Genomic DNA, 9,724 nt, shown 5'->3' with positions numbered 1-9,724 from the left:
TCTTTGAAAAGTTCGGGGAAGTGACCTGTCTCTAAGCTAAGATTAATAAGATATGATATAGGTTTACATAAGAATTGATAATACTTTTTTTACAAAAGTGGATGTTATCTTGTCCCAACCCGGAGCCTTGTGTGATTTGAGTTTTTTTAATAATAATACGTATTTCATCAGGATCTGTTAAGTAAAATGACATAGAATTCAGTGGGCTTTCTCTTTTTGCTTCGTTGGCTAGAGCTTGTTCGGTTTTTCCTAGTTTATTTAATGTTGTATTAGCTAAAGTCTTGCCAATATTTGCGAAGTAGTCGTTCACTTTGTTTATTGATTCTTTATCTGTTTTATCTATAGAAAGTAAGTCAAGCGATACATTTTTCGTTTGCTGTAAGTCACATACCTCTTTGACTATTTTCCAAATTACCTTGGTGTTATTAGCATTTGATTTTAATTCTCTTTCATAATATTCTTTTTTAAGTTGTTTTATTAGGTTGTTGCAGATATTTCTATAAATCTTATACCTTCTAATTGATTCTTCATTATTGAGTGTTACCTTTAGCTCTTTGTGCATTCTGTCACGTTTCCTTATAGATTTTACAAGGCCGGGTGTTATCCAGGGCTTGAGTGCTTTATATCTCTTAGGCGTTATTATAATTTTAGAGTTCCAATTAATTACATTATGCAGAGATGTGACTAACATGGTTGCTGCTTCATTTACATCGGATATTGCATAATATTGGTCCCAACATATTTGATTTAAATCTTTTGTTATCCCTTCGTAATTCATTGTTATTTTTTCATAATCTGCATTCACTTTATTTAGATTTATCTTGTTAATATACAGCAAAATTGGAGAATGATCAGTGAATTCATTAAATACTCCAGTTTTTATTTCATGGTTCGAGCCTTTAACCATAAAATGATCTAGACACGCATTTTTTTTGTCGGCTTGTCGATGCACTGCTTGAAGCCTAAACTGGATAGCATATTCGGATATTCGGGAGTAGGTCCCTTTACATTATTTGGCATAATATCAAGATTGATATCGCCCGTTATGATTACAGTCTTGTTGGTTAACTCTTTCAGTATTTTATATAAACATTCCACATATGTCATGGGGTTGTAAAATCTTGGTGGTCTGTATGTGCAGACAACCGAAGTGTCATTACTTATAGTAAGTATTAAAAAGTTGTCTTCGGCTATCATGTTAGGCTCAGAAACAGAATCGTATTTTATGTCGTTACTGATATAAACAATTACTCCGTCGTTTTGATTGATTATTTTTTTTGTCCTAAAACCTGTATAATTATCTATCAATGGTGGTACGCTCGATTCATCCAACCAACACTCCGTTAATACAATTAAGTCTATTTTTATTTTAAGTTGAGAGATAAATACTAGAAATTCGTCAAAGTTTTTGTTGACACTTCTTATATTAACTGTTAGTATGGAAAGGAAATTAATTTCCTTTTGTTTACAACATAGAATGACAGGGCAAAGCGGTTATTTTATAACATTCTATATACTTCAAGCCATCAAGCTCACTTACTAAAGAATTATCCATTCTATCGAATTTTATAATTTAAATTTAGGTGTATCTTATTCATTTGATCAGATAATTTTATTAGATCTTTAATCGAAAATCCATCACTGCAAGTCAAGTATGTAGATTTAATTAATTTAGTTTTTTCCAATTTAATAAAATTATTATTAGGTTTAAACTGCATTTTAATAGGGTTAAAGTGTGTATGGTTTATAGTGTATTCTATATATGTACATGAATAGATATAATAGGTTATGAAGTATTCTGTGTGTATGTGAATCAAGTAAAGTGTGTTGTATAATTGTTTTGGTTTTGCTATTTTGTTACAGGAACTAACATTGTATAACTGAATGAGAAAATCTAAATACAAAAACAAAAATAGAAAAAAACATAGCGTAAGGCATTCTATAAATAAAATCAACATAATAAATATCTTTAATCAAAAAATGTATACTAGCTTTGCTTATTAATAGCATGTAGTACGCCACTAGTCACTTTTGTAATTAAAGTTCAGTTAAGTCATCATCTGCATTTACACGCTTCAGCGGTGATCCTTCTTCTTTTCTCAAATATACCTTTCCGTAAGACGTCCAACATAACTTATATTTTTCTTGTGCTGCATAATCTCTAGCTAGAAAGTATAGGCGTTTAGTTTTAGGGGATAGATTTTCTGAAATATAAATAGGTACTCTCGGTCCATGTATTTTTAATTGCTCAGAATTAAGCTTATTATTACTATTTCCCTTGTTAAATTTCTTCATACATTTTAAGATAGACTCTCTTTGGTTAACCGTATTCAACTCAGCAATAACTGTTGGTGTGTTTGATTTCTTATTTACTCTAAATATGTCTTTAACAATTATATCCTGTGCAGGTAGTTTTATAATTTTACAGATGTCATATAAAGTGTCTGTTAGATCCTGTTTAGTTTTTCCGGCTTTTTTTCGGTATGTTCCGTATTTCAATGCTACAAGCGCGGTTTTGTTGTTCTAACCTATCGATTTTGTCCTCGAGAGATCGTATATAGGTTTTGTCCACTTTTCTATCTTCTTCTATTTGCTTCATTTTCGCTAGAATTTCATCATACTTATGAGCTGTAAAATCTACAGACTCTTGGAGTTTTACATTCTGTTCTTTAATTTCACTTATAGTAGTCTGTAAGTCTTTAAGCACTGTCATGATGGTATTTTTAAAATCTTCAAAATCGGCTTGATCTGCCGATCTGTCTCTTTTTCTTTTTGATCTCAGTGTTGCTTTAGCTGTTATTACATTCGTACTATAGGTAGCACATAAATCTGGGTCCGATTGACTATGTGTCTGTAGTGGGTGGACGTCTAGTGCAGTGCTAGCTGTCGTTTTTGGTGGTGTTCTTTTTAGGGGCATTTTATTTAAATGTAAGAGAAAGGAAAAGTAATAATTAGGTTATGGAGTTTCAAACAATCTTTCAAGTTTAATAAAGTGACATAAAGTTTAGTCTATCCGGTCCAGAGTCAAAGGTATCCAGGCTAGATTGTTTGCTATTAAATTATGATTGCAATGGCAACCGACAACAAACTTGGTGTTGTAAATACGAGTATAATCGTATTATCATTCAAATACGTTGTGACAAAAATATTGGTGTTGTTGTGGGTAGTCTTGTTATAATGTTGCACAGTACTCACGAATGGTTTGTTTACGTGCCGTTCACGGAATTGAGTAACTTTTAATCACTTGCGCACTTGCCGAGTATAAGCATAGTTTACGATACCACAACGTTAACACTGTTTTAATTTTTCTTTTGTGTTTGTTAGGACTTGGATATGTTTTTAAAACTAAATTTCGGGTGACACACCCGCTCGACGCTACGCCCACAAGGGAAGTGAATGAATGAATTAAAATATACCATTGATTTTATAAAACATTTATGGTTTTTTAAATAACCTCAAATAAATAACACTGTATTAATTATAATGTCGCAACGTTATCTATTGATGAGTAGCGAAAAAACATATTCAAATAATAATCGAACTGTTTCCGGAATGTTCGATCGCCACGAATAGCTAAAATGGCGTTCGCGAAAAGATGTCTCGAATATTCGAAACGGCTTCGAGAATGTTCCATTATGAAATTCATGTAATTCGGACTATCGAGAACTGGAATAAAATGACAAATAAATAACGAAAAGAAGATCGAAACTCGGGGTATATAAGGGGAGTCAGTCGTGACTCGGGGAGTCTTACGGTGGAAAGTGAACCGTGAAGAAGATGTCCTAAGTGAATTGCGAAGAAGATTAAGTGACTGCAGAGTGAAAGTGCAAGTGTTACAGTGCCAGTGGTGTTCTGTAAAGTGCTCTGTGTTAGTGATCCTGTACGAGTATTTTGTCTGACGTGAAGTGTTAAGAAACAACTGTGTGAGTATTGTGAATCGCTGTCACTGTAAGTCATGAATAAATTAACACAAAAATGTTCAAAGCGTTTAACTCTATCCCTCACGCTCGTAACAATAATAACGGTTCAAAATTGTTTGATATTCTCATTGTAGCACCTAAAACAATATACTCATTAATTTTAACAGAATTAAATATTTGAAATGAACATAATATGGAAATGTAATTATACGTTTTTATAAGAAAAGAGGAAAATCCGACTACAATACCAGAAGAATTACAGATGCGTTGCCAGCTTTCAAAAAGCTTACGTACAAAAATAAGGGCCGCTGTACTCATTGCAAGCTTCTAGATTTCCTTTTCAGCGGGTTCTTCAACGTGCATACCTACATATATCGTATTGCTTCCTATCTTCCTCTTTTCTTTAGGATTCCACTAATTTGATCTACATTATTTTTTAACACTACCACACTGCCGTAAAGTGTTTTAATCTCACAATTAACAATCAAATCAAACTCTTTACTTATGCGTAATTTTTATTGATTACTTTTCATATTTGCATTAAAATTCGACATAAAAATACACATGACGAAACATAACATAACTGATATGTGTAGTGTTTATAGCAGCGAAGGAGATCGACATATGAAATCGTTGGGACCTAGTTGCCATAAACGTCTCTTTATATTTAGTATGCAAATTAACTAACCGCTGCATTCAGCACTCCGACTTCCACCAAAGAGATTCAAAAATGTATAGAGGAGGCATAGTTGACACTTCACTGACAAGACATTTTTCACATGATCCAATAACGCTATCTATTATTCAACTTCATGTCAATATAATTAATTGTATTGAAATTAATTAATAATATTATACAATAATATTATAACATATTTGTATTTCATTTTGCGACAATGTTTAGTTTGTTTTATAACAAACTAGCTTTCGCTGGACTCTGTCCGCGCAAAATAAAAAAAAAACAAAAGTGAGTAGCCTATGTCTTCTTCCAGACATCTAATATACCAAATGTCATCAAAATCAGTTCAGCCGTGTAGGCCACAAATTTTAACAAACATCCATCCATCCATCTAAACTTTCACATATATAATATTAGTATGAAGTATGAAGGTAGAGCTACTTATAATTTTGCAAAATGTTTTATAACATGTCAATACAAGGAGATGGGGTGACGTACTAAACTAGACAACTAACATAGAACCTTTCAAAGAAGTTACCGGTGATAAAATGTTGTTCCCTTTGTCCAGTCTATAGATTTATTTAATGTCTTTGGCTTTCACTAAGTAAACCTTTACACGACTGTAATGAAAACATTACGCTGTCTGACTGCAAAGTTATGTCATCTACAGTCGCCTACATGTATGTCCAACCGAAAATATAATTATGAATACTTATGCTTCATTAGACTTCAAACTGTAAACTTATGTTACGTTACTACTTACTTACCAAATTGCCTATGTATTTATCCAGACAATTTGTCTAAATAGAATTTAACATCAGCACTACACACATCACCACTTCATTTGCATTTACAAAACTGGCATTCACAAAACACATTCGAGTGTGATAACTGTATACCATGGATGTATTACTAGAACAGGATAGAGCTCTTGTCGAAAAATTGACGGCATGCGAGACCTCAATACCTGTACCATTTTTTCCATCTCTGGCCATGGTGACCATATTGAAATATGATGTTAGGACAATAATTATAAAAAATATTTGTGACCTGACGTCAGCAGATCATTGCTTCAGATGGATTTTAATCAAAGGTGCTAATGATAAACTTGCTCTATGCGGCACTACACACTTTCCGTTTTTGCTTTCTTTTCAGACACGCGTCATATACTACTTACCTAGTGGTACTTGTGGGACACGACATGCAGATGGACACCTCCGTGAAGTTGACCTCCTCACGATCTTTGTTTTTTTACTTTTTTTATGCAAATCGTTTGAGAATCGTTAGAAGGGGTTTGAGAGAAAGGAACTTTCGTTTGATAGTTCCTACTTTCTCCGTAAAAGCAATTTCAATTTTTAGCGTGAACTTGGCCCTCACACTTCATTTTTTTTACTTCTTTTATGCAAGTCGTTTGAGAGATTGAGAGGAAAGAACTATCGTTTGAGAGTTCTTACTTTTTCTGTAAAAAGTATTTAAAATTTTGAAATCGATAATCGAGTAAAATTTGATTGATGATTCTCTCAATCATTCTTAGGATTTCTAGGATTGGATAGTCATGCATGGTCACCGTAATTCACTAACAAATTATGTTTAAAATTATTACCTATGAAAAGATAAACCACAATCAGGATAATACTCGCTTTCGCAAGCCTACACGGCACAAGTTCTCACCATTTTAACAAGGGAATTTTAAAAATATTACGGATTTAAAAGCCATTGAAGTCCGATGGGGCGATGTCATGCGGTGTCGTCAGTTCAGGTATTCGAATTTCAAACGAATGAAAGAAAACCCTTCACGCCAATCGCATTTTTTTAGCGTTAATAAAGTTTTACATGTAGAAACAAATAACATTACTTTGACATGTCGGTAATAAATTATTATTAACATTTCAAAAAATTATGTGTTTTTACTGCATTACATGACATCAATTGTCTATTTTTCTACAAACAACGAAAGAACTGATATCTGACGACTCTAAGTAACTGTTAGAAAGGGAAATAGTAGACACATGTAGCCCTCTCAATCGTTTCAATTTCATTTTGCGTGCTAAAGACTCTTACGACCTAAGCATAAGGTTTTATTTTCTTTATTTTAACTGCAAGAGGTAAAGATAGAACACACTCCTATTGTATAATTACCTCCAAACTATATGCATATTCATTAGAACTTGACAAGAGGTCCTGTAGACTAGTTTGTAGGTTATAGTAAGTCCAATCTTCCCGTTATATAAGCGTTCGGGGGAGCGTGTACATCTGACCTTTAAACTTGCGTTGGCAACACCAGGTTATCTGAAAGCGCAAACTGTGTACATAGCACAAACACTAGAATCTATAAATAAATCGAAAAAAATAGTAAAAGCATGTGAAAAAAAGACGTGATATCTGTTGGGTGAATAAAAAAAAACAGAAAAGGGTCGGATTAAACACATAATTGACAATCGAGATTGAATGTAAATCGAATGATCACAATGAAACCGGTAACCAAAACAAATAGAAGTAATCTATTTATTACTTGATATCGCTGAAAAGGAAGACAAAATAATTATTAAAGATTTTTGTGCGTCACGTGGACAGACTATGGACTATAGGCAGTACACGATTAAGTGTATTCACTTCATCGGTCATTCATAATTGATTTATTGAGAGTACTATTCTTAGCAGAAATATCGTTTTGGCAAGGAATCAAGCCGGCGCGTACCGGCAGACGTCACCGATGTTCTAAATTCACCATGCAACTGACGCGACACAGATACGGTACAAAAATAATTATTGATTGTGTAATAATTATGCAAACGAAACAACACGACAACAGCTGCTTTTAGATTAGCGTTGATGAAGTAAAAGGGTTTTAGTTTGCTTGCCTAAAGTTACGTATGCAAAATTTAAGTTACGTGTTAACGCTCAAGAATAAGATAATACATTATGTTTGTTAATCTAAGTTTATATGAGAGAACAACATCCTGCTACTTTCATGTGTTAATTACACGTTTAACCGAATGAGCTAGGGTTGTATATTATTGTGATAAAGGAGACATTCTTGAAGTATGTTCTGTGTTTCAACTGACACCCGAGGGGTCGGAAGTCCAGCGTCCGTGTCTGCCATTTTCTGGATTAATAGGAATTAGAGGAAATCGAAAGGAAGTTACCTGATTTAGCAATCATCAACAAATAAATATAGTAACTTAAAAATATTTAAGTACTACGGTATAATTACTTACCTGTGCGTTCGTTTGGAGATTTGTCACTCACTAGCCACCAATGTATGTCTACTGAGTAAAGACACATATAATCTTGTCTTTCTCTTCCGATACTAAAATAGGGTAAAATATATTTTGCTTATGACTGGTTTTCCAGCTACATTTAACCGTTTGTTAGTGCTTTTTGATTTGACAACTTCATAAAATGCGTTTCAGAACTACGTAACTTGGGTTTAACCACATGGAAACTTAGGACATCTTAACACTAATTAATAGTTAACGATAAAATAAATGAAAACTTCAGAAACCCAGCATTATAGAGTCCGCCAAAGGGACGCAAGATCTCGGCGGCATCCCAAACCAGTGATGATAACGAAGTAACAACCGAGCGCTGTGGCTCCTAAAGGAGTACTTTCGGATCGAAACTAAAAAAAGCCTTCGAGCTTAGTAACTCTTAATCGAGGTTTATACTAAGCGTCATCTGCGCTCGGCCACCTCAAACCCGTTGAAGCTGTAAATGCCTTTTTAAGACAAACAGTGACAACAATGTCTTACCTCGCAGTATATATTAAAGCATAGAACCTATACTCCGGGATACATTTTTAAGTAGTTCAGAAGTCGCTGTTTGCATGAGCGCGGAAGATTTATTTTCAAGCGCATGGACGTCTAATTTAAATTTCTCCGTGGACGTCATTAGCTGATATAGAATACTAAGAAAACATAGACATGGATGTTATTTCTTTTTTAAACAAGCATTAATAAAATGGCGATAAAAACTGCTCAGACTTGGAGACGATTTTGTTTCAAGGTCAGAAAGAAAGAAGAATATCAAAAGATATCTATGAAGTTTTAGCTCTCCATTTGAGGGTACCGAATATGGTAGATTATTTATATTTTTACCGGGTAATGGAGTAAAAATGCTAAACCATAACCTATTTACTAACGTTAGTTTAGTAATTACATATATATAGGCATGTTATAGGAAAGGAATGAGTCAACAAATTAAAACTTTCCATATAAATTCATATGCAATGCGTTTATATTGATCGGTGTCATCTCTGGACGCTATAAGCAACCGGCATGAGGTAATAATATAACAGGAGTGTGTTCTATCCGAACCTCTTGCAGTTAAAATAAAGAAAATAAAACCTTATGCTTAGGGCGTAAGAGTCTTGTTGCACGCAAAATGAAATTAAAAGGAGTGAGAGGGCTACATTTGTCTACCTTTTCCCATTCTAACAGTGATTTAGAGTTGCCAGATATCAATCCTTTTGTTGTTTGTACAAAAATAGGCAATTAATGTAATGTAATAAGATATTAATAATAATTTATTACCGATATGTAAAAGCAATTTTATTTGTTATTACATGTAAAACTTTATTAACGCATAAATTTTGCGATTGGCGTGCAGGTTTTCTTTTATTTGTTTGAAATTCGAACACCTGAACTGACAACACCGCATGGCATTGTCTAATCGTACATCAATGGCGACATTTTTGAAAACCGTGATATTTTTAAAATTCCCTTGTTAAAATGGCGAGAACTTGTGTCGTGGAGGCTTGCGGAAGCAAGTATTATCGAGGTAATAGTTTTAAACAGAATTTGTTAGTGAGGAATTACGGTGACCATGCATGACTATCCAATTCTAAAAATCCTGAGAATGATTGAGAGAATCATTAATCAAATTTTACTCGATTATCGATTTCAAATATTTTTTACACTAAAAGTAAGAACTCTCAAATGATATTTCTTACCTCTCAATCTCTCAAACGATTCTCTAGCGATTTGCATAAAATGCACATTTCAATATAGTCACCATGGCCAGAGATGGAAAAATAGTACAGGTATTGAGGTCTCGCTCGCCTACAATTTTTCGACAAGAGCTCTATCCTGTTCTAGTAATACATCCATGGCAACCGGTAACAGTG

Source organism: Papilio polytes, unplaced genomic scaffold, assembly GCF_000836215.1.
Source record: "Papilio polytes unplaced genomic scaffold, Ppol_1.0 DF823879.1, whole genome shotgun sequence".
Classification (NCBI taxonomy): Eukaryota; Metazoa; Arthropoda; class Insecta; order Lepidoptera; family Papilionidae; genus Papilio; species Papilio polytes.
Note: the sequence above shows the minus strand (reverse complement) of the source record.